The sequence below is a fragment of the Poecile atricapillus genome, chromosome 10 (genome assembly GCF_030490865.1).
Source record: "Poecile atricapillus isolate bPoeAtr1 chromosome 10, bPoeAtr1.hap1, whole genome shotgun sequence".
Taxonomy (NCBI): Eukaryota; Metazoa; Chordata; class Aves; order Passeriformes; family Paridae; genus Poecile; species Poecile atricapillus.
The window spans coordinates 5,449,093-5,473,784 of NC_081258.1; positions in this window are offsets into that span (position 1 = coordinate 5,449,093).

Sequence of the window (24,692 nt, forward strand, 5' to 3'; positions counted from 1 at the left end):
CAAACACAGGGCCCTCACTTACCTCACTGTGCAGACAATGTCTCAGTGTTGATCCCAGAGGGACTTGTTGCTCTGCAGAGCCCCTCAGCGAACAGGATCCTGACAAAGCCGGAATTAGGCTGTGCTCTGTCAGAATCCAGGCACCAATAACCCATGTCCAAGTGGAATTGGCTGCGTGAAACGTTTTCATACAGCTGAAGTAAAACATTAAGCTGCTTATGGTCAGAGCAGCTGAGCAATTCACCTGAATAAGAGCAAAATCTCATTAGATGGAGATGGCCATGGTGAGAGGGAGCAGGGCCTTCATCTCCTGAGCTTGGAGGGCTCCAGTGGCAGGTTTGATCAGCCCTGCTCTGCCCCGAGACACCTGACTGCTGCAGCTGCCTGCAAAAGCCAGCACTGCCTTCTGCCTTGGCTGGTGTTGCCTGCTGAGGAGGAAAAGCCCTGTCCCGTGCCATGCAAATACACCCCAGGAAAGCAGAGAGGTGTAATTAAATCCCTTAGATGATGTGCACATTATCCCTCCAGAATCTGGCCCCAAATAGTACAGCTTGTTATATACACTTTTGTCAGAAACTTGAGGGGAAAAGAGGTCTTCTGGGTTTGTTTGCTGGGTTTTTTGTTTGTTTTGTTTTTGCTTGAGAGGTGTGATACCAACATTTAGACCTGAAGATGTTTGTTTAATATCTGATAATTTGTATCCAGGCTGCTTTGGTGTTTTCCAATATGCCAAGGACCAGGCAGAAGCTGTGGAATTAGCTGCATTTCAAAGGTTGTATTCATGTAGAGCTTAGGAAATACTTCAGGAGCTTCTGAAAGAAAAAGATGTGTATAAAGTGAGAATTGATATGTGAAACATCAAAATGAATTCTATTTTTACAGCTAAGCCCTAAACCCTGACAAATAAGGGCTTATAACTGAACTAGTGACAGCTCCTTTGCTATTGCAACAGGTGATGAAATAGTGAATGGAATGTGAAATTTATCATAAGACATAAAACATGTAGGAATAAGATAACCTGCACAACTATGTTTTTAAAAAAATTGCACTCTGCTAAATGGTTTGGGGTTTCTTTTGGTGTCCCCCCCATTCACCAGCTCTGTCTTTCTAATATGAAACTTAGTAGAAAAAAGGAAAATTTTCATCCCTAGTGTGCTTGAAGCACAAATGGGAGATCACTGTAAGGAAATGCCACCCTCTCTCTCGATTGTAAGTGCAGTGAAAGGAATAGATAAACATCAAATAAGGGTCTCCTTTTTTTTTCAGTGTGGGAGCTAAAGGAGGGCAGATTTTTGGCAGAGGTAAAAGGCTTGAGCTGTCAAAGATTTCTGTCTTCCCAGAATTCCTCTCCCATTTCCCAAGGTTAAACGCATTGCCTCAAGGCAGCTGCTTAGAATGATAAAAGGGGCACTACAGGACAGCGGTGCTCTTTGTAATGTTAATAAACCTTGATTTTGATATCAGATGCAACCCTGGGAAAACCTGCCAGGTTTAGGCATAGAAATCTAACACTATTTAGCACAAGTTCGTGTAAAGAAGTATTAGTGTGGGAATGGTGATGGTCTAGTTTGAGTGACATATGAAAGTAACAAATGCACTCTTCTCTGCCGTGTTAAACCTTCCTGTTGTTTACCGACAACAGAAGGAATGGCCCGAGCGCTAATTAAAGCAGCGTTGTATTGAAATGCACTGCCAAGCCTCTGCCACAAATTCAGCTTTGGAGCTTCCCAAGCAGCCGAGCCGGAGCTCCCCGGCAAAGGGATGGGCTGGAGCCCTGCCTTGGGTGGGAAACCTCTGGGGAGCAGCGCAGAATCACAGGAGATGCTGAGCTGGAAGGGACCCACAGGGATCATGGATGCAGCATGCATCCCTGCAGACCCCCCAGCAATCCCCCTGGGCATCCCTGGAGCGCTGGCCAAAGGCTCCTGGAGCTCTGGCAGCCTCCTGCCCATCCCTGGGGAGCCTGGGCAGTGCCAGCACCTCTGGGGGAAGCAGAACCTTCCCTGATCTCCAGCCTGAGCCTGCCCTGGCTCAGCTCCAGCTTCTCCTCCAGGCCCTTCCCCATCCTCGTGGGGCAGAGCATGGAAATAATTGATTGCAATAAATGCAAAGCCATAGGACTGCTGATGAGACAGCGTGGAGTTTTACCCAGGAAGCAGAGGAACCTTATTAAACGCTTTTCTCTCTATAGTTCTGCTTAAGAATGACAGATGTCTAAATTGTGTTAGCCATTAAGTCGGGCTGTCGTTGTTAGCCAGATATTTCTGAATCAATAATAAATATGTAAGTTAAAACCTCAGGGGAGTGACTCAGAATAAAGTAAAATGAGGCATATTTATGATCAAGGCAGCTGTAAATGAACAATGTATTTTGGTCGTGTGGAGTTTGGCAAAATGGAGCTCCAGCTTATCCTCACAAAGCAGGTCTGCCTCTTTGAATCCATGAGAAAACCCCCACTGGCTCGAAAGAGGTTTGGATTTCACCCACAAAGTTGTGCTGAAATCTGAACAAAAGCAAAAAATATTCTGACAGTTCACGGCAAGTGAAGCTGTGTATTCTCCTCCTTCAAATTCACCAGCAAGACCCATTCCCATAATGGGAACTGTTCCCCCAAAATGCAAAAATCATCTATTAAAGCAATCTGAAACTGCCAGTAGTGCACTGATCTGAGGCAATCACAGTGTTTGACACCTACCAGCCCTTTGGGAAGATGATTCCCAGTGCCTCCCTGGGATATCTGGGACACTGCTTCCCTCTCCAAGGGACCAGAACTCCCAGAGCCCAGTTCCAGCTGGGGCACACAGCTGGCACCAGGCTCACTGCACACAACAGAGCACGGGCTGCAGGGTGTCACAGGGCTTCGGGAGGGAAAACATTGGATTTTTAGCAAAAATGGGTCACTCTTTGCCTAATTCTTCACTGTTTCCTGGGGAAGGTACTTGCACTGTATGTTCAAATATGTATCCCATAAAAATCTGTGTATTTTTAAATTATCTTTTGTTTAGGAAATTCTTCATATATCAAGATTTTTCACCCCACATTTCTAAGGAAAAAAGTAGCAATAGGAAGAGAATTGGGGAAGACACATTTATATGCCTTCTGAATTGTCTTCATATAATACTGAATTATTTCTCTCCATTTTTCTTGTGAAACTTCACAATGAAAGGAAACAATGGGAAAGGTTTAGATATTCTAAAAGCATTTTTGAAACATATTGTTAAAGCAATACTTCAAATTTAATCTGATTTTTTTTTTATTCTTTTGATGACAGTAGCAAAAATCTAATAAGCAAGGGAAAGCCATTACCCAGTGATTTGAGGTTAGATTTATAAACCAGGTTACTTTCCTTTTAACCACAGAAGTCACTAAGGCTTCATTTAATTAATAGTTTCATTGGGTACATGTGGCAGTCCATTAAGACAGTGTGTATTGGCTCCAGGTAGATATTAAGATGTACCCAAAGATTACTTTATAATAATCAGCAGCCTGCCAGCCTAAATAAATACTAGGTTAGGATTTTGGATCTGGTTCCCAGCACAAACAGCAAAGGGTAGTAGCTTAACATAGGATCATGCCTTGTACCATATGTTCTGTTTTGGGGTTTTTTCCATTAAATCCATCAGGTAGAACTCACAGTGTTCCAGGACTTGGCCTGATGTTTGTCATCCTGGAAATAGTCAGGTATTGTTTTGAAATTACCCTTTTGCTCTGGAAATTGCCCTTTTGCTAAGTGTACATCTTTACTTTCTACCACTTCAGTGGGGGGTTCTTGCTTGTTTTTCCTTCAAAGTCCTTTTTTTTTTTAGTCACCAAAACACAGCTCCAGGTGCCTTTCTGGGGCTCCTCCCAAGTGAGCCACTGCTCTCCCCCTGTGCCAGCAGCAGTGACAGTGACAGTGGGTGATCCTGGGCCACTTCTGAGAGAGGACGGGGTAACAGTAGGCACAAACAAACACAGGAGAATAAAAACTCCTCCTTTAGTCTGGAAAAGCTGGAGCTTTGCTCCATCTGAAGTTTTACTCTCATCTCCAGCTATTTTCTCCTGTGGAAACAGCAGGGCACTCTGGTTGCAGCTGCTGTGCTGTTTATACTTCACAGGGAGCAGCATTTTAAAACACGATCAGTGCAGCAGTGGCACCTCTCCCTGGCAATACCCACAGGTGAACTGCTCTTTAACAACTCCTTTAATGTCTCAACATCAAACCTTCTTCCCAGCACCTGGACCTGTTCTTTGAGCACCTCATGTGTCTATTCCCACAGACTGCTGTTGTGAATATACACATACACACTGGGGTATATAGCCTTATTTACCTGAGTTATTCCTTATCTTTTGGGGGTTGAAAGAAGTTTATCACTGAAAGACCCAGGATGCTGGGTTTTTCCCAGGCAATCTGAGCATCATGACCATCTAGAGTCTGAGGAGTGCCAGTGGGGGATAACTAAACAGAACAATGCCACCCACAACTTCCTCCAGCAATGCTCTGATCCAGCAGTGCAACTCCACTCATTCCCCACAAAAGAGAGATGCTCATGACAGTACTCAAAGAGAAACCAGACATACTTCGGAACTTACAGCTGCAGAAGAGCCTGCAGACCTCAGAACAGAGGGAATACAGAATTCTAGGGCATGAGGAACAGCTACATTTTATAACAGAAGCACATGAGGGGTCCCCACCTGTGAAAATACAGGGCTCCCTTTGCACGTGTGCCATGACTGTCTGTGATTTTATTCTCCCCTGTTTTGCTTCCCTGGTGCTCTGTCTGTGTGCAGCTCTGTCCAGCAAGGGGCTCGTTCTCAACCTGTCCTTGCAGGGCTGGCAGTTTATTGCAGGGAGAACTCAGGTCAGCGTGTAAGACATGGGAACCATCAAGTCTGAGCGTGAGCCTCAGGGTAATGTCCTATTTCTCCAAGCAAAATCTCTTTTCTTATGAATTAATGGTTTGTCTGGTCACCATCGATCTTTCTTCAGCTGATCTTTTCTTCATTGATCTTTTCTCAGCAAGAGAAATGCCAGTCAGCTAATGCACTGATCTCAGAGCTGAGTATAAATAGAGTCAGCACCTCGGAGTCCTCCTCAGAGGCTCTTTGGGAGTCTGTTCCCTCAGCACTTGGCCAAGTCTTTTTCATGCAGAGCAGTCCTAGAGAAGACACTGCTTTCAGGGAAATGATATTAAAATGATCTGCTGCTGGAAACTGGCATGGTTCTGGTATTTGGAAAGGAGAGGGAAGGAGTGGCTGCTCCTCTCGAGTGCCTGCAGGGTGATGCTGTTTTAGCAAGGGCTTGGAGCTCCCTCCCTGTACCAATCTGTTTTACAGGATATTGTGAGGAGAAACCCCCAGGGGTTACAAGTGGAAGGGAATGAATCCCTTGAGCTGACTCATTGACATACCATAAAGCCCTTTTGAGTATTTAAATAGGAATAAAGCACTGCATTAAATATTTATTCACATATGCATTTCTTCTTGAAATAACTAAGCTATTTTGCATATGCTCTACCTCTTTTACTTTCTAGAGAGACAATAATAAATTAGATGTTTTTAAAGCCATCTCCACATGTCATATTGTTGTGTTTCTTGGAATAAAATGCTCTAGTAGATGTATGGAGAGCTGCCATAGGTATCACTGGTAAAAGTAACAGTCATTTCGTACAACTGAACTCTATTTGACCATCAGAGGAAGAAAAGAGGTATAAAGCACCTCTCAATTTTTTTCTTCTATTCCAACCTTAGTACTTTAGTGCAGAGATAGCTCTATCAATCATTTAAAACCACTGACCATACCTTGCACCAGCTATCAGCCATAGTTCATACTGAGCTTTCTGTGTGCTCCAAATGACTTTACATTTTATGTGCAAAGCTGGGTTGAAAATTTATAGTTGCTTTCCTTCTGACACCTGGATTTCCCACCTGGAAAATAAACTCCTTTAACTACTTTAAATCTTCATGAATTTCTTGCTGCCTGGATCTCCAAGGGCTCGGTTGTGACTGCTCCTGCCTGCCCATGCCATGAAGCAATAATCCTATTCCACTGTGTGTGAGTCTGGCTGATTCATGGGCTCCAGACACAAAGCAATAAGCAGACACTGTATCCTCATTTAAACCCAGGTTCTCAAAAACAGTTAGGAATCTAACAACTCAATTTCAAAGGAATTCGATGCCCAAATGTGTCTGAAAGTCTGAGCTCTGGTTCCTGCCCCAAGACAGAACCAGGGACAAGAGAAAAGTGCAGGTGAGTTTGTTAGCACCTGTTCCAGCCAGCAGAGATGTGATTTGTCATTAGTATAGGCTTGGAAGAAACTATTTTTTCCCTAGTACTCCACAACTTGTTTTCTAGTATTCTTCAGAAAATCTTTCATTGGGTTGTTTAGTTTTAGGCTCAGAACAGAGCATTTTTGCCTTTCAGTACCTGTCTGTCTGTCTATAACATTGCAAATGCTATTCCATGCCTCCTAAACCTCACGCAGCTAGGTATTGTTATGTGGCTGTGCTGAAAATGATTCTGTTTAGAGGCAACAGTGTTTTTAGAGAGGACTGTCATTATCACCAGACCTGTCTCAATGCTACAGGCAACAGCACAAGAATATCCTCACTGACATCCATCCCCATGGAGGGGGAATATGTGCAAACATAAAGTAGTGAGTCAGCCAGAACAGCTGAGTTACAGAAGAGGCTTCATTCTTAATAATAAACTGCACAGATCTCTGAAGGGAGATTCTTCCTTGCCATTTCTGCTTGGGATTTATGAGTTGCATTGGGCCATTCTCAGCACATCCAGAGGAAGAAGTAAGGAAGATGCTCTTTTCTTGTGAGGCTGGTGAGGCCCTGGCACAAGCTGCCCAGAGAAGCTGTGGCTGCTCCATCCCTGGAAACACCCAAGGCCAGGTAGGATGGGGCTCTGAGCAGCCTGATCTGGCTGCAGATGTCCCTTTTCATTACAGGGGGTTGGTCTAAGCAGTCTTTAAAAGTCCTTTCCAATGCCTTGGCTTTCTGTGAAGCGGAGGAGTTTGGATCCCAAAGCCTTTTCCCCTCTCCAGACCAGCAGTTTGCACACTCTGTACCCAGGAACCCTCTCAGATTTGCAGAGGAACCGTGCAAAGCTGAGAGATGGGATCAGAGTTCCTATGATTTATTCCCACAAACTGGGGGGGAACAAACTCCAAAGTGCTGGAGCTCATTTTTGCCACAGAACTTCTCTTAGGAGGGTGGACTGAGCACTTCCCTGGAAGCACCATAAATCCCCTGCAGGCATTCCAGAAAACAAAGCCAAGTAATTACGGAGATGTTGAGTGATCTTGTACCATGTGCTGTGGGATTGAAAATGGTGCTTCCAGAAGTGCCTCCTCCACATTCCATGCATTATTCTGTGTTGGTTTAATCAGAGGGCCACCTTATTATGTTCAGCTGGAAGTCAACCCAGATCTAATGCACTGGGCCGCTGCCTCTAATGCAGTTTACCTACCATAAAAGCTAAAAATAAACTACAGCTTATTCCACTTACTGAAAAGCCAGTTCAACATGTCATGGGGCTTATTAGCGCACTGAGAATGTTCTTCATGCCTTAATACTAGGGCAGGACTCTGATGTAAAAATGAAATGAAACTATTTAAATTGACTTGGATACTTATTAAGGAGAGGGTTTCATTTAATTCCCTTTTCTGTTTTTCTCTCCTTTATAGAAGCAGCCATCTGGGCTTGATAGGAGGTAGGGCAATGACAAGTCTATTCTGTGAAAAACACTATAATTTTTAAAGCACTGTTACCAAATGAGACTCAATAGACAAAGTGTGTAAGTGAAAAGTGATTTGCCTCGTGGAAAAAAAAAAGTACATTCTAGCTGTATGCTATAGGGATCTTATGCTGCTAATTGGAAAACTCAAATTTGTAGACATTTGCAAGTTGAACAGGTGACAATAACTGGTGATAACCACAGACTAATTATCTCAACTGGGAATTAACCATCAGGTGTTCTGAGCTAAATAAAAGGGGAGGGGAAACTTGGAATAGCAATGTGTCCTATTTATGTTGAAAGAATTAGCAGGATTTTATGTGGGATTAAAAAAAAAGTTAAATGAAACAAATTCTCTCTAGGTTAGTACTGAATGTGACTGCTGTGGTTCCATTTCTTAAAGAACTTGGACTGGGGGGAGTGGAAGGAAATAATAACGTAGAGTGGTATGATTTGCTTGCTGAAAAAAAAAAAAAACAACCTTCTTTGTTCTCTTTTGAATTCTGCTAAAGTGAAAAAAGAGGTAGGTTAGCAGTTCTTAGAATTAAAATGGCTTGATTGAAATTGTTATCTATTATTCTAGCTCCAAATCACAGAATCACTAGGTTGGAAGAGAGCTTCAGGATCATCAAGTCCAGGCCAGAAGATGCAGGCTGTGGGCTGGGGGTAGGAAAGGCTCAGCTGCTGCTGCTTTCCAGGCAAAGCCAGGCCAGAGAGATCAGAACAGGGCAGAGAGATCAGAACAGGGCAGCTGGAGCTGGGCACTGGCAGATCCACCTCAGGCTGCAGAATTCCTGGCTGGGTGCAACACCCAGAGTTCACACTGCTAATTCCACCCTGCTCAATTACCTTAACGCTCATTGAAAAGTTAAATTCTATCTGAAACAAGATAGAGCCCTGGAGGGTACCAGGAAAATGATAGAACAGCAAGTGAGCTCCAGCAAACACCGCCCTTCTCCTCCTTTCTTACCATTCACACAGACATTTTATTTGCATTTTGTTTGTCTGACACACCAAGTGAACAAAAGTGACAGCACTTTAAAAATAATATCAAATTCCGAAAGCAGTCAGAACCTTAAATTGGAATTTCAGTCCTTGACATTGGAAACAAACATACAAGACAATTGTTAGCATTCTGCATTGTGCAGATAAAGACACAGACTAGTAGCAAATTCTTCTGAGAGACATGCCTGATAAGATTATAAATTAGGTTTTACAGAGAAAGTGCACTTAAAGAGAGATTTAATTGTTTGCCAATAAAAATCTCATGTTGCATGGAGATTTCAGAGCTCATTTTAACAGTTGTTACTGTTCAAATGCCTTGTTTTAACACTTTAGAGGTTTGTTTGGTGGGTTGGGTTTATTGAATTAATTGTTCTCCCTCAAAGCTTTGCTATTGTCCTGACTTTTGAGTCTGGCTTAAAATTTTGCTTCCTTTTGCAAAGTCTGTATTGCTGTGCAAAAGATGGAAAATCTGGTATGTAAGGATTGTTTTGTTTTGTTTGTTTGTGTTGTTTGTGGGTTTTTTTGTTAGATTTAAATAAAAGCTGAAGTGTGAAGGTTACAGCTGTGAGATTGGGTGCCCCATACTGTTGGGCAGCTCACCCTTGACATGTGACTGATTTTTTTTGGGCATGTCAGCTCTGACATTGGACTTTGGGGCTTGTTCAAACCACTGGCAAAGCCCTAAGGATAAATGAGTTTGTAGGAAGATGGGAAAGACGGTGTTTAACCTCAACTAAGGCTAAACTGCAGCCACAAATGTCAATGAATCTGCATCTGAAATCAGCAAAGAGTTCTGAAAGCCTTTCAAGTTCATCACTAGATAAATCAAATAGACAAGGAGTTTTATCTTAACTCTGTTATTCAGATTTAGGAAAATGTTTCTGGATGCTTAGAACAAAATATTTGGTACATTCTCCTAAACTGAATTAACAGGTGTCAATGTGTAGTTGCACTGGAAGTGTGAACCTGCAAGTGGAGGTAACACAGCTGCCCCTTTATGGGAGATTAAGTCCTGGGGGGTTTATCTGAATCCCATTAAAGTAATAAAAAAACAGCTGACAGGTCTTTGGATCAGGGCCACTGGGAATACCAGTTCTTTGGGATTCATATCACTGAACTTGTAAATAAAATTTCCATATGCATTCACTAATCAGCATTGGTAATCTATTGAAATCTCCACGTCTGCACACTCACAGTGAAAGACAAGGTGGGTTTCTGCTAAGACATCAGCCAGATTTTCTTCACATCAACTCTTCAGCCTCACAGTTTCTACATATTTAACCTTCTGTTTCTAGCAAACATCATCCTTTGCATCAAAGGGCTTTGGGACATCCATTTTTTGCTGACACTCTCGTGCTGGGCTTTATTTATGCATCATCAAAGTATGGTACTGCCCAAAAGGTGAAAGATCTCTCTCCCCTTTTACTCATTTCCTGAGTAGACCAATATCATCCAACTTCAGACGCTGACAAATGTAAATTGAGGTCCGTGAAATTAGAAAAGTGCTGAACTAGAGTACACAGAAAAGTGTGACATTCTCCCGTGGTGAATAACAATCTAATATAATATCTCCCATAATGAGAAACTTGGATGTGGGATATGCTTTACCTATTTGTGATGTACATAGTAAAACCTTCCTAATGCTCTTGATGCACAGAGAAATTGCACACCCCGAACTCTATTAATGCTGCTTTTGTATATCCAGCAGCAGGGAGAAGAGACTCTTTGCAAGGTTAAACTGAGGGTCAGAGCACTCTTTTGAACTTTCTTGCAGTAGTTTCTCACAGTGCAGCTGCTTAGGTGGTGGCCATGTACTTGCTGAGGTACTGAATTCCTGACTAGATATTTAGAATTGGAAAACAGAAGCAAAAGCTTCTTAAACATCTCTCATAGCTTTCAACATTAATTATTAAAGGAAGAGGCTTCCAGAATTTTAAAAGACAGCTTTTGTTTTTTTCTTTCCTGAGTTTGTAGATTCATCAGAAATAATGAGAGGGCAGCTGTGTCATATCCATTTCAGAGCATTCCTGATAAACTTTCAAAGTGTTTTTCCTGTTGACTCTTTACATAGAATATCTTGGTTTATGAAAAAGTGGGTTTTTTTTATTTTGCATTTTGAATATATCATTATATAATTTTAAAGCTTTCTCTGCAATATTTTGTATTAGTTCAAGTTGAGTGGAAAAGAAAAATGGCTTCTTAACACCATTCTAAATTTTTTCTAGTCACAATTTTTTTCTGCTCTACTTTTGCCTGAAAATGGACTGTCTTTGACTTGGAATTTAGTACAGGTTAAAAAGCTGCAGTGAAATTTCAGTTTGTGTGGTTTACTGAGAGTTTAGGACAGAAAAAGAAAATATAAAGGTAACATTTTTATCTTCTTGTGTTTTTAGACACCTTTGTACAGAGGTAATTAGCAGTGTGTTCAAGCTGAAATTTCAATAAAACTGCACCTCAGCCACCCTGAGAAAGGCAATTGTCCATAATAAACAGGTGCAGTAATTAAACACCCAATACCTGGCTCTGGGAATGCTGAAACATATCTGTAATTTGGCATTTCTGAGGTGTCCTACAGCCTCTGAAGGCACTACCCCCAGAGGAAGGTTATGATTTTGGGAGCAGCCGTGGAGTGCATCCCTTAGAGCTGGGTTTGTGCATCAGTGGCGTTGCTGGGGTGCAGTTTGTCCCCAGGGCTGAGCCCCTGGTCCCCCTGCCCCACTCAGCTCCTCTGCCTCTGCCCAATTTGGCTTTTTTGGCCAAGAAAATTGCACAGCGTCCCCCCAGAGGTTTGTGCTGGTCAGGATGGCAGAGGACTCCATACAATAGCGTGGTAACACGTGCTGTATCAGCTTTTGATGCTCTGGATTTTGGTGTTCAATGGAAAACAACAATAAATTCACGGAGCTTTGCTGCCTCTGCCAAATGTGACATCTTTCAGAGTATAACATGCTGAAAAGCTTGCACAGTCTGTGCCAACTGCATGATTTAGCTGCTATAAAATCCCTCTGAATCAAAACCATTTTGAAATAAAGAAGAACCAGCCTGAGAATTTCACTGCACTGTTGGATATCCACTCAAAGATCAATCACCTGCCCTCATTCTGTATTCCTGCTGTATTTTTCAGCTTAATCTTTTCTGAAGCTCACCTATTTCATTAAGGCTGGAATTTTAAAAGACTGGCAATTGCATGCAGAGGCAGAGTCAAGAGTGAGAAGTGTCAAACCTGGACAGCAAAGTTCTGTACAAATTGTATCATGCCATTAAAAAAGGCAATTTCTTTCTTCCTTTCTTGTTTCTGTGGAACTCTGTAATCCCCAGATATGCTCAGTGTAAGTTTTCCAGGGTTTGGCATCCTAATATTCCTGAATTCTGTTCCACCCTAAGACTAGATAGGTGCAGAAAACAGGGCTGGCTGGAAGAGAACAGGTTAACCCACCTGATTCTCTTCAGTTTTCCCACTCTGAAATATGGTACAACAGTACTTGTCATATTTCAGTCAGTCTATGGATGTCCAAGCTTGGAACCTCAATCAAGTGACTTGTTTAGAAATTAAATGCAAAGAAAATCTTAAGGGATGATTCATGAAGTATTTGAAAGTGTATCAGTAAAGGATTTGTTGTGTGTAGGAAAAATGCTTCTCCCTTGGAGTGTTGCACTGAAAGGATGTTCCAACAACACAGAGCGATGTAAAATATTGGAACCATGTGAAAGGATTATAATTATTGTATTAACTTGTTGGTTCACTCTGAAACATTTCTAAAAAATCCATTTTGGAACAGATTAGTAAAATGATAAAGTATCATTGCAACATCTGATCAAAAATTCAGTAAGTTAATTAATGCTCCTTTTGTTCTAATAGCTTATATAATGAGAGGGGAGTTTGCTAAATTAAGCATGGCAGAAAAAAAAGATTGTCAGCAGTTTGACACAGGGTGGGTTCATGTACCCAAAGCTGTTAGAAGATTTAACAGCGTGGCAGAGTACCTGTGTGGGCTGTTTCTGTGCATTTCCACGTGTGTGTGTGAGTGCTCCTGCCCAGCTCCTGAGGCCCTGTGGCTGTGGGAATGACTGTGAGCACAAGTTACCAAAGGTATTTATCATCAGCTGTTTAGAATATTTGATTACAAATTTACATAGGAAAGGAAACAGCCTATAATGAGAGTATAAATCACCTTGGAATGGTGCCTTGCCTGGAATGGGAGTATCCTTTGTATTCACCCTGAGAGCATGTTAATAGGGGTGCATATTTATTTCTAGGCTGTGTAATTAAAAACAATTTGAAAAACTAATGTTCCAGCAAGTAGAATAATGTCTGGAGAGCAAAGTACAGATAAAAATGCTTTCTTCCTTCCCATGATGAAGGGTTTGGTCTTGACTTTCCATTTTGTGTAGCATTTATTTTATGATGGTTCTGAGTCTGTTGTAGTACCTCTGAAAAGCTGTTCATTGTCCCCTTTCTTTTCATTAAATGTGTTCTGGGGGAAAGGTGGGTTCTTCTCTTCCTTCTGCCCACAGCAGAGACAAAACAAAGGCTGGCTCAGCTGATGGCAGTAGATGGTGACTGAGAAGGACTTGCTTGAAAGGCAGCAAAGAGAGATCAGCCGAGGAGTTCAGTGGTGGGAAGTGACCCAGGAGGGAGCAGGATCCTTCACCAGTGCAGCTGGAGCTATGAACACCATTAGAGAAACACTGTTGTGCCAAGGGCAGACTGGTTTCTTCATCTCTTCATGCACCTCCATCAGCTTGGTAGGAATTTGCTTCAGGCTGAGGGAAGGGAAAATAAAGTGGCATAAAGCACAATGTGAGTGAGGCTGAGCCTTGCTGCTGTGACACAGCTTTGGTGAGAGCCTGCAGAGTCACTGGCTGCACAGCATTCTGGCTCAGACCCCACTGGGGGGTTTGCTGAGAGAGAAAGAGAAAAAAATTAATTACTGACTTATTTCAGGTGATGTTTCAGCAATGGCTTTCTGCTGCTTCCAGAGTCTCCAGAGGTTCATTGCAGAGTGGCTCATCAGGAGATGTCTGCCAGCTTTCTGTGTTTAGCAATTTGACTCGGGTCATCCCTGCAGTTCAGCCTGGGGGCTAAAGCAGACCATGTAACTGATTTAGGTATTAAACTTCTGTCACCTAAGTACCACACCAGACAAAATTTAAGCTGTGTGCATAATTCAGTCTCATTTGTAAGTTATTCTGCTTGTACTGGAGGTGTGTTGATCACAAGGTAACATATGTAAAGAGAAAATGCTGAGCTTCATTCAATAAATCAGGAAAGTCCATGAGGTATGTGAGATCCCAGTGAGGAGTCCTGGCTAGGTGTGCCTGTGATTTTGCTCACAGGAGCTGTGCTGAAGCCTCTGAGGCTCAGGTGAGAGGTGAATCAGGACAGTTTCCATCAGGTCTGGGTTCATCCCCCCCTGACACACGTGCTGGTTTCCTTCTCTGGTGGGGACAACAGGGAAGGGAAGCACACACATATTTTATGGTCCTGTGAAATCAGTGCTGCCCATTCCAGCTTGGTTATCAGCCCTGGCAATTCCATATGGCTGATTCTGTTATTGCATTTTTCCTGCTAGGTTTTGAATAGGGCTCAGTCCAGATGTAGCAGGGATGGTTGTTTCTAGTATGGCTCAGGATTTCATCTGAGAAAGTCGATTTCTATTTCTTGATTTATTTGTGTGTGTGTGTGTGTGTGTGCAGCACTTCTTGAATGTATGCTATTAAATCTCTCTTTAGAGATTTTTCCCTCCCTTATTTTCCCCCTCCAATAAGAAGAAATAGGTACATTTTGTTCTGTCTCTTAATGGCTGTTTTTATTCTAAGTATTTATGGCCTTAACAGGAGCAGAGTTAATACTATATGATGTCAATATTCTTCCAACACAGTTATGCAGCCATCTTACATTTATGACCTTTTCCCCCTATAATTAGTTCCAGCTGAAATTAGATTCAGTGAGAGCCTCACTCCAATTACAGACAAATCTGAATAAAAGTGACTCCACCACGGTTGTCTGGAGGAAAAGGAAAAAAAAAAAAAAAAAAGAAAAAAAATAATAAAAAAATTAAAATAAAAAAGAAGAAAAAGCCCTTTCCAGTTTCACAGTAGATAACTAAGTCTCGCATCTCTGCAGTACATCTGCACTTAATAAAAGTGGAAAGGGTTTAAGGGCCAGCCCTGGAGAGAGCAGAAAACTCTCAGCTCTGCCAACAACTTTGAGCATAAGTCCCTTCAGTTTTCCATGCCCCCTCTTGGCTGCTCCTGCTGCCCTCCCTGGGCCAGGAGAGGACCCAGCTGTGTGTGCTGGTGCTGGGCAGTGTCTGTGTGCTGGGCAGTGTCTGTGTGCTGGGCAGTGTCTGTGTGCTGGGCAGTGTCTCTGTGCTGGGCAGTGTCTGTGTGCTGGGCAGTGTCTGTGTGCTGGTGCTGGGCAGTGTCTGTGTGCTGGTGCTGGGCAGTGTCTGTGTGCTGGGGCAGTGTCTGTGTGCTGGGCAGTGTCTCTGTGCTGGGCAGTGTCTGTGTGCTGGGCAGTGTCTGTGTGCTGGTGCTGGGCAGTGTCTCTGTGCTGGTGCTGGGCAGTGTCTGTGTGCTGGGCAGTGTCTGTGTGCTGGGCAGTGTCTGTGTGCTGGGCAGTGTCTCTGTGCTGGGCAGTGTCTGTGTGCTGGGCAGTGTCTGTGTGCTGGTGCTGGGCAGTGTCTGTGTGCTGGTGCTGGGCAGTGTCTGTGTGCTGGGCAGTGTCTGTGTGCTGGTGCTGGGCAGTGTCTGTGTGCTGGGCAGTGTCTGTGTGCTGGTGCTGGGCAGTGTCTGTGTGCTGGGCAGTGTCTGTGTGCTGGGCAGTGTCTCTGTGCTGGGCAGTGTCTGTGTGCTGGGCAGTGTCTGTGTGCTGGTGCTGGGCAGTGTCTCTGTGCTGGTGCTGGGCAGTGTCTGTGTGCTGGGCAGTGTCTGTGTGCTGGGCAGTGTCTCTGTGCTGGGCAGTGTCTGTGTGCTGGGCAGTGTCTCTGTGCTGGGCAGTGTCTGTGTGCTGGGCAGTGTCTGTGTGCTGGGCAGTGTCTGTGTGCTGGGCAGTGTCTGTGTGCTGGGCAGTGTCTGTGTGCTGGTGCTGGGCAGTGTCTGTGTGCTGGGCAGTGTCTGTGTGCTGGGCAGTGTCTCTGTGCTGGGCAGTGTCTGTGTGCTGGGCAGTGTCTGTGTGCTGGTGCTGGGCAGTGTCTGTGTGCTGGTGCTGGGCAGTGTCTCTGTGCTGGTGCTGGGCAGTGTCTGTGTGCTGGGCAGTGTCTGTGTGCTGGGCAGTGTCTCTGTGCTGGGCAGTGTCTGTGTGCTGGGCAGTGTCTCTGTGCTGGGCAGTGTCTGTGTGCTGGGCAGTGCCTGTGTGCTGGGCAGTGTCTCTGTGCTGGGCAGTGTCTGTGTGCTGGTGCTGGGCAGTGTCTCTGTGCTGGGCAGTGTCTGTGTGCTGGGCAGTGTCTCTGTGCTGGGCAGTGTCTGTGTGCTGGGCAGTGTCTCTGTGCTGGGCAGTGTCTGTGTGCTGGCCAGTGTCTGTGTGCTGGGCAGTGCCTGTGTGCTGGTGCTGGGCAGTGTCTCTGTGCTGGGCAGTGTCTGTGTGCTGGTGCTGGGCAGTGTCTGTGTGCTGGCCAGTGTCTGTGTGCTGGGCAGTGTCTCTGTGCTGGTGCTGGGCAGTGTCTCTGTGCTGGGCAGTGTCTGTGTGCTGGGCAGTGTCTCTGTGCTGGTGCTGGGCAGTGTCTGTGTGCTGGGCAGTGTCTGTGTGCTGGTGCTGGGCAGTGTCTCTGTGCTGGTGCTGGGCAGTGTCTGTGTGCTGCAGGATGCTCTGACAGCCTGCTTAGCTCAGGATCAGTCTCTGCTGCACACCTGCAGGTCCCTGCTCCTGCTGCAGAGGGATGGGGGTGCACACAGCAAGGCAAAGTGGGGATGTCAGCCAGCTGGGCATCCTCCCTTCCTCTGGGAACTTCCTCTGGGACTGGAGCTGTTGGGGATCAGGACAAAACCACTGTAGCACCTCACAGTGAAGGCAGCACTTGGCTCTGGAGAGCCCAGGTGAGTCTGGATCTCAGCCCTTGAATGCAGATGTGCCACAGCTGGAACTCAAACAGCAGTGCTGGCTCTCCAGAGCCCCACATAAACTTCCCAGATGTTGACTGCCACAAAGAAATATGTGAGAAACGCAAGGAGCTGCTTTGATTTCAAAGCTGTATTTTGTATTAGCCAAATGCATCAAAAATAACATGAAGCCTTTTGCCATTATCAGAGATATTTAGCTGGGATTAAATGTTTGTTTACCTCAGATGGGTTTGCAGCCAGGTTTATACTTTTATCACCTCCAGATTGGATTACTGTAATCCTTTATTTGCACGTTATCCTCAGGTCTTTTTTTTTTTTTTTTTTTTTCTTTTTCCCCCTTTCATTTTTGGCCGTTGGGTCAGTGAAAAAAAAAAAAAAAAAAAAAAAAAATAGATTTCTGGCACCCGGAGGAGTAAATTATCTCTTATCCTCTCTGAAATCATTGTCATATTGGGTTCTGATTCCAATCCAAATTGATCTTCAAATTAGATTCTGGATCAATGATAGCCTTATAATGGAATGACACTGTTAAGGCTCCTACCAGCTGCTGTGACCCAGAGAAGCTGATGAAAGCCTCTCATCGCTGTGTATAATCTCAGAAAAATTAATGCACACCCAGTTCCATTAGCTCACTGCTATCTGTTCCATCAGGGCAATAATGTGCAGGGGGTCAGCAGTGCCTCCAGCCACCCTCACACAGCCAATTCCCCAGGTCACAGGGGCTCCTGGCCCTTCCCACAAAGCTCTGTGAAGTTTTGGCAAGGGAAAAATGTTGTGTTCCTAACCCTGAGCCTTCAATTCCAATTAAGTGCCTTCTGAGACATAGTGAAATGGCCCTGCAACATTGAGTGAAATGAATCCAGAGATTAATTAAAATTTTATATTAAAAATTGACAATTTAAGGAATAGGAATAAACATTTAGTGAACAGATAGAAGATCCAGTATTCTCCAAAGCCCCTCCAAGAAGCAGGAATTGCAGCTGAGGTGCAATTTCCCTCCAAGCTTTTCTAGGCACTTAGTATTTCAGGAGTGATTTATCTGGAAATATGTGTGAGTTATTTTGAGGCTGCTATGATTATATCATTTGATGAGATTTTTTTCTTCTCTTTTCTGCACTGAGGACTTTAAAGTGAGAGAGACAGTCCATAGATAGCTTGTGGTTTGTTTAATTAACTGGCTTTCTTTTTATGGATGGCTGCTTGCAAGGCTGCTCTTTCATTTAGTGATTGTTTTTGTTATTAATGGTTTCAGACAGAGCTCTTCACGTATCAAGTGCAAGTTTTTGCAAAGCCAATGAAGGAATCACACAAGAGGGTTTTTTTTCCTCCTCTTTCCTGCCGTTCGTGTTTATTTTCTGTGGTGTTGCTCTCCATGGTCTGCTGTGGTTGTTAACACTTTCCATCAAAAAATAATGTTCAGGAGTTCAAAGTTTTCTCTCTCAAGTTTGCAAAGTGCTGCTTGTTTGGCAAAGGTGTCAAGAAACATTGACATTCTTAGTCCTAAATAAGAGGGAGGGGAAGCCCAGAAGAATAAATTTGATTGTGTTTATTGTTCATGGAAGCGAGGAGGTGTTAAATATGTGATATTGTGGTAGGAGGGTCTCTGTGTTGCCTGTAAGAGGTGAGGATAGAAGAAGGTAAGGATGGAAAAGAAATTATTTATATGTGACTGAGGGAGGTCAATAATGTAGGTGCTGATTAACAATTGGGAGCTGAAATAACTGTAATTTGCCTCCCCCTCAGATATTACATTATTTCCTTTCACCAAAGGGAGCTGAAAACTGTTATTCAGGTGAGCCCCTCTTGTTACAGCCATCCTGTGAAGGTCCAAATAATTCCCCAAGGAGTCACTCATTCCAATGGGTTTTTTTCACCCACACTTAAGTCTGTAGTTGCCCAGTCCAGCCAAAATCCATGTCACTACAGAGAGAGGCAGCCCCAGCATCTCTCCTTTCTGTGCTTGCTCATTTCCAGGGCTTTACTGCTGCTGGAAGTAGCAGCCACTTTATTACTCAAATCAAAGATCTCTTTTATTTTCAGAAAGATCAGCTCCTTATAATGGCCTAGTCCAAGCCTGCAGGAGCACTTCCATGACAGGATGAGGGGAAGGAGCAGCAAGGTGAAGGAGGCAGGGCTGTGTTTTTGATGGAAAATTACCCTGTAAAATCAGAGATGAGGGGTGAGGGTTCCTGATGGTGCCTGCCCTCCCAAGACAGAGCTGAGGCAGCAATGTCACCCCAGTGTCGATGAGGACAGAGGCACTGCCAGCAACAAGAGGAAAGGCTGCATTAGGACCAGCACAGCCTGTGAGAATCATGGCAGGAAGGGTTTGCACACAGCTTTGAAAGTTCCTAATCCCTGTATCTCCATCTACTTCGCACTCAGCTCGACCAGCTTGTTTCAGTAAGGCTGTAGGAACTTTGTGTGCAGTGCCTGCTGAGTCATATTTTCTTCTAGCATCATACCTTTGAGTATTTTACCCACTGCATTTATCTCTTCTACTGCTAAATTTTTTTCCCTTTATCTTGTTAACTCAGTATGTATGTGTTGCTCTTCTCAGGCTGAGGGAGTGAAAGTAAATACAAAAATGAGAGCGTGGGGAACATTTCAGGAAAATAGGAATGGTCAACTATTTTTATCTTTCCCTTCTGAAGGGAAGGAGGTGAGCATTTTCTGACAAGAAACTCTTTAATAGTTAAAGTTTGTTTTAAGCCCATGTCAAATCTCAGGCTCTCATGAGAACTGAAACCTCTTTGCTCTTCTCATGGGGCTGAATTATTCAATTGTGTCTCCAGGTTCTGGCCTTAAACATTTCTTTATTGCATGAGTGCAGAAGAGCTGAATCTGCTTATGGTTTCTCATTGGAATGCATTATAAAATCTTTTGTAAATGTGTGAATGTTCCTTGCAGTTACAGGGACCCAGGGTCCCATTAAAATAAACAGAATATCCCAATAACTACTGTACAGACACTCAAAGCATCTGTTTCCCAATGCATTGAAGGGCTTGCACTGGGGACTGACTTAATAAAGGTGACTTGGATATAGAGACAAGCACAGAGAATGAAGGTAATATAATTTTAGGGGCACAGAGAAGCCTTACATTCACTTCTGCTGTTGGTAAGAAGGATTAAATTGCTGAAATAATAATCAGGAGAACAAGAATAAACTCTCCTAGAGAAAGCAGAAGTTGAAGGTTTCTGTTCAGGCAGTAATTTGAGGCAAAGCTTTTGGGATTTGAAGTTTCACAGGAGTACAATGGTTTGGAAAAGAGCAAAGAAACTTTTTGTTTCTTCATGCATATAAGATGTATTTTAATGTAACAAATGACAATGGCAAAGTACAACTCCTTTGATTGGAACTGTAATATTTCATAACCCAGAAGACCTTCCTTTCTTAGACTATGGAGAAACCTCTGAACTCTTATTTGTTATTCTCATATATCAGCAACAGTGTGTGAGCAAGTGATAAATTTTCACTGGCTGTAGTGAAAATAAAAACACCTCAAGAAAGACCACTACTGTGCAAATGGTGATGGGAAAGCACCATGAAAACCTTGTCCAGCCTATATTATTTCCTAATTATAAAGCATTTAATAGTTTTCTTTACCAATAAATGAATAGAAAATGTAAATGTCAAAGGTGTTCTCTTGCTTCAATTCCCTCATTTCCAAAGGAAAAGAGTTGCTACAACATGTCCTATCAGTACCCAAAGTATAGCATGCTGTGAAACATTGAGAAAATCAGGTTTCTAAAAATGTTTTCTTTTCTTTACTTATCCTTACTCCTTTTTAAAAAAGCCCTACCTAAACCACTCTGTCAAAGTCTCAAGTAAAACATATCTACAACTTAGCAGAGTCTCTCGTGCTTTGGTCTGTATAAAATCTTTTCAAAAGTTGGTTGGTCTTATCTGCTGAATAATTTGAATCTTCCTCAGACCCAAGTGGCCCAAGAGAATGAGGATTGAAATCATTCACGAGTCCTTTAAAGTTGTTTGTTCCTGAATTCTATGCCTGCAATAAAACAATGATGTTAATTGTGATTGCCTGAATGGGAGTTACTTCAGAGAAAGTCTTCTCTGGTTGGAGGAAAGTGTGGTTTGTCAAATACAAAATAATTGTGAGACATATTTTAATGATGCCTTATTTATTTCAAGCAGCTCTTTCCAATCAAATGATGTGAGTGTTCTATTTTGTTGCTTGTCAAAAATGGAAGAGTAAAACCTTTCATATTGCAATTATTTTTGATTTCATGTTTCCATTTTACAAGAAATAAATTCAAAATCAAACCAAACTTCTTCACAAATTAATGTTTAATTTTTATGATAGTAGTAGTAGTATCAAAATAAGAATTAAAATTATAATTAGAAAGAAATAGAAGTTGTACACTGGAATATTCTGCCCAGCTCAGAGCAGCAAACAGCTGTAAAAGTAGTAGGTGACTCATTTTTAAAGCAGGTCATGAACACAACCTTGTTCCAGCCATCTTAGTTCAGTTTTCTTTATTTTTGCCAGTGGCCCTGTGTATGAACAAGCCCAGGCACCTTCTACACTACCCTTAAAGCTCCTCTGGTTCTTGCCCAGCATTTTCACTATCTCCTTCTGAAAATGTGAAAAGAGAACAATAAGTGTGGGCCTCCCCTTTTGCTGGCACAAGCAAATGGATTTTTTCTTTCCTATTTCTTAATTTGAAAATATTTTCCCTCATATTATAAGTTCATATTACACAGACTGAGGAGAAGCAAAATATACATGGATGGTCTTGGGCTTCCAAAGCCAATTCAAGGTAAGATCAAGAACATGTGGATATTTGTAAACAATCCATGGCACCATGCCTTTGTATGAGACCGAGCCCTTGACGTGCCCAGTGCATTTCACAGCGCTGGATTCCAAATGTGCTACCGAAATATCCTCCTGAACACTGTTATCAAGAAAACCTGAGCTGGTGCCAGAAGTACACCAAGTTCTTTCGTTTGTAATTTGCCTCACAAAACATATCAACTGCCTTTGTTTTCATGAAAGGTTACACACAGTCCTGCGTTCCTGAGTGAGAATGGATGGGGAAAAGCCTAATCATTGTAATTATGGGACTGAAAAACAGGGTCTTGGCACATCAAGGCACATAAGGGGAGAAAATACCATACAGGGAAGGAATTTGCTCCTCAGATTCAGAAGCATGTTTAAAAGGAAGCTGCAATAAGCATCAGAAAGTAACCTAGTGGTTTACAATTACTCGCTTGCTTGTTGATCCACTTTATATTTCTTTTGTGATTCAATGAATCAAACATTGAAAAGAAAATGTGTGGATGGAATAAATATGCCCCATTACACAAAGCAAGGACAAAACTCCATGCTGAAGCATGAAGACATTATAAAACTTGTGTAGAATTATTAGCTCTGTCTCACCACTAAATTGATTACTCTCTTGGTGGATGTTAATAAAATAAAGCTTTAAAATCAAGATGCCAGACTATAAATTACTTTTTTCAATTACCCATTTGAGTCAATTCTCATGTCAATAACATAAAAGATTACCACATGTGTGTTTGATACATACATATCTGAGTTTTGGTGATGTTTTACATTAAATAATTGAGGGCTAATCATTGTCTTGTATTTGGTTAATTCTGGGAGGAAAAAAAAATATTTCTAAGATTGGTAACTGTGATGACTTTGGCACAAGGGGAATTCTAGGATTAGGTCAGCCCAGAAATTTAACTAGCTGTTACTTTGTGGTTTAATAGTGGGCAAGATAAATCACACCCAAAGCAGCAATGAAGGGAGGTATGTCTTAAAGCACTCTGTCTTTAAAGTCTTTCTATCAACTTTCTGAGAATGATTCTACTCACCAATTTCTGCTTGCACCAATAGCAGGAAACAGGGCTTTCAGACAGGAATTCTCACAAACATTTGAGTTTAACCTTGGACTTTGTGCAGACCTTGAGAAGTTCATTTACTGTGTGACAGAGCTTCATTTTATAATTCCAGAGCCAGGACCTACCACTTGAACCCAGAGATAAATTTCTCAAAAGAGGAGTGGATGCAAATCTGTCTTGTGTCAGTATAAATAGAGTTTTGACTGGATTGGTAGAAATTAAGAATTGGAAATGATTATTTTTTTAACATTTCCAGTTTCAGTCACACCACAGAGTGAATAATGAAAGGTTGATCACTTTAAAAACAACCCAGGTGTTTACTCATGAATGAGCTGTAGGCAGACATATGTTGTAATAAATGAAGATGTCTGTAGAAATGGAAACCTATCCACTCCCCATTCACTACCAAAAAGGGATGAATTTGTCAAACATTCTTCAGTAAGTGAGCTCAGTCTATCTGGAATAAAGGGGTCTTGACTTTTTAGGTTTTGGGGTGGGGTTGTTGTCCTATTTACACATTAAACAAAACTGTAAAAAATCTTAAATGAAACCTTAATCTTCATGCAGAAAAGATCATATTTTAAAGCTGGGTTTTTTCTTCCCCAGAGCTAGCAATAATAATCTAATTGTTTTCAGTAAAGATGGCCTTCAGACCTACATTTAATGTATTTACCTGCCAAAACTTTCAGCTATTCCTGCTGTACTTCAGTACTGCAAAGTGCAGAGTCACACTGTATAAGGAAATTTTACACAGTATTTTAACACTTTAAACTAATGACAGCTTACATCCTTAAATGTGTCTGGAAGAAGAATGTCTGTATGAGTGTATGCATGCAAGACTCTATCAAATAGTAATTCCTTAGTTTATTATACATTTTACTGCTATTGGTGTCATTAGCTTTCCTTGTTAGTCAATCATTCCCTACCTGACTTCCTCTGGCTGTTACAAATGTGTACCATTAAGAGTTATATTTGCTTTTAACTAGAGCCTAGGGAAAAGAAAAATACCACATGAATACATTCAGTTTAAGTGATTTTAATATTTTTTCTTTCTTAATTAGTTGGCTTGTGCACGTAAGGAGGTTAAAAGGTGAGACTTTGGTAAATTATTGCCAGTGGTGCCAACCTGACCAAATCACATTGGCATCAAGGTTGAATGGGATGTCAAAGAGAGCAAGATCTTCAGTGTCTGCAGTAGCACTGGCAATCTGCTGTTCTTTGGGTAAAGACTTGAAAATGTGGGGGGTTTTCCACAAGTAACTGGTGGAAGAGGAGTGTCAAACTCTGCCAGTGACCTACCAGCGTGACACACACAACAAACATATCTCAGCCTTGCAGTCTGCGCTTGCAAACACTTCTGTGTTTGCTTCCAGACAAGGTGTTTTCCTCACATCCCACTGGCAGGATGACAAAAACAGCTTCACAGATTTGAGGCACTCCTTCTAGCAATCCCCAAAATATCCAATATTTACCATACTGTTTGTGCCATCGAAGGCCAAGCCAGAAGACCTGTTTTGAAGCGTTCCTTTGCTTCACTAGCAAAAGTGCTTTGGCAAAGTTTCTCATCATTTGAGCTAAGTTGATTTAGACACTTGGAAAGAAGTCTACTTTTGGGGATGTGTCTTCAGCCTAGGCAAAAGGAAACTGATGTTCACAGCTTTCAGTACATCAATCTACATCTGACAACATGAGTGGCATTGATAAGCACTTGAGTTAATGTCTCACACAAGGGATATATCAAGGGCTGACTTCATGGCATTTGGCACTTGTCCCTCTACATGGGAAGTTTTCTGTGGAAGTCAGATGGCAAACAGTGGGGAAGAAGGCACTGTCTTGTCCCCCTCTGCTTTTTATGCAGGACCACATTCAGCATTTGGAGTTGCTGGGTGAGTGGCTGACTGATTTTTACATATGGCTCCACAATTACTGCACATACAAATTGGGAGAAGGATTCTACATCTTTCTAAGCGTTAGATATCTCTCCCAAGAGTAATTTTTGTGCTTTTGGACTGGAAGCCAGGTCTCCTG